Source organism: Amia ocellicauda, chromosome 10 (genome assembly GCF_036373705.1).
Source record: "Amia ocellicauda isolate fAmiCal2 chromosome 10, fAmiCal2.hap1, whole genome shotgun sequence".
In the NCBI taxonomy this organism is placed as follows: Eukaryota; Metazoa; Chordata; class Actinopteri; order Amiiformes; family Amiidae; genus Amia; species Amia ocellicauda.
In genome coordinates this window covers 8195146-8196948 of record NC_089859.1, presented here as the reverse complement: position 1 = coordinate 8196948, position 1803 = coordinate 8195146, and positions in this window count along the sequence as shown.

Sequence of the window (1803 nt, the reverse complement as noted above, 5' to 3'; positions counted from 1 at the left end):
CCCCTGTCATGACCATAATTTATGCCCAATCTCAAGAAAACATATTTCTCTGTCCATTTTACAAGCCCCTGGAGAAGGAAAGAAAGCATACTGCTGGAAACTCTTATTGGGAAACGTCTTTTTGTCAGTTTTGGATAGAAACATTATTGGTTAAGACCATTCATTTTGCTTCCCACAATCGTAAAACAGCTTAATTGTACTGAGTAGTACTACAGTGAATAATGTCACTAAAGCTTTGCTGAAGATTAAAAATATGTAGTCTTTTAAACAAATGCTCACACTGAAGACTTTACCATGTCCTCTGACCCTCATATGATTTACTGTAAACATCTTTATAGCATGTATTTTATGTTTAGGCTTTAGGAATATCACTGCTAAGGTACTGTCCTGTACTCTGCAGAATTTGGTTAGAAAACTGTTCCCTTCAGCTGAGCACTATGTTTATTTTTTCAATGTATTTTTGGTTAAAAGGGCAGAGAACCTTATTTGTTTTATTTATTTTTAAATAGAAAGAAGAGAAAATTGTGATCACTTTATTTTACCTAGTTACTATTTGTAATATAGGGTGTAAAATGAATCTCATATTTGTCATACATAATTAACTGAATTCTAGAAAACCCAAAGGTCATTTTTATTCACACCCTTGTAGTCAGTACTTTGTAAATCCTCCTCTGGCTGGATTACACTGACAAGACGCCTACTGTAGTGTTCTGTGAGGTTCTAGGACTGAGGGGGCATTTGTGACCATTCTTTCAGGCGGGATATACTTATATATACACCTTGATGTGTCCTCTCACTTACAAAACGAGCACACGTTAACTCTAATCTCTCTTCCCAATGTTTATAGCGGATATACAGCAACTTATCTTAAAACACATTGCATCTCAATGAATTCATGTGCTATTGAAAAACAAACACATACAAGGTTCTGTCAAAGTGTCCGGGGTGATGTTTCTTTTTGTTTCAACATGATGATTTAGTATGTTTGTTTGTGATTAAGTAGGGGTAATCTTGTCCAACAAATTATGGTAAAGCAGATATTTCCCTTATCTGCCCCCATTGCAACATCTGTAAGTCACATATAAATACAGATGACCAAACATTGTGTCTGCTCTGTAAGGTTGAAACAAGACTTTTGAACAAAAATAGCAAATAGATGTTTAACCCCACATGATCTGATAACATTTTCTAATTTTAAGTAGGAGTAATCTTGTCCAACAAATGCAGATATTTCCCTTATCTGCCCCCATTGCAACATATGTAAGTCACATAACTTTTATTCAAAAAAAGCATACATTTAATAATTGACTAGTAGACTTTGCTCACTGTAACTCCACTCTTCCGGAAATAAATCCCACTAAAGGTATCAGTTAAAGCACTTTAATTTTTGAAAAAATATTGCAAATGTAGCTTTTCACACATCTCTTCTCAATCTGTGGGCATCAAAATATCTGAGAGAGAAGTCACAGTACAAACGAAGGAAATTGTTACAGGTGTGGCTTATTACAATACATACACATTTCACATAAAATAAATATATCACTCATGTATAAGAACATATTGATACTTGTTATTCATATATATCGGTTCACAATAGTATTATACAATATGACAATGTGCAAAATGGAATTGCATTTCATATAAATACAGATGACCAAACCTTGTGTCTGCTCTGTAAGGTTGAAACAAGACTTTTGAACAAAAATAGCAAATAGCAAAACCCCACATGATCTGATAACATTTTCTATTTTTAAATGTCATCAAAAAAAATGTACCACTTTTTATTCATTCAAATGAGAGGTT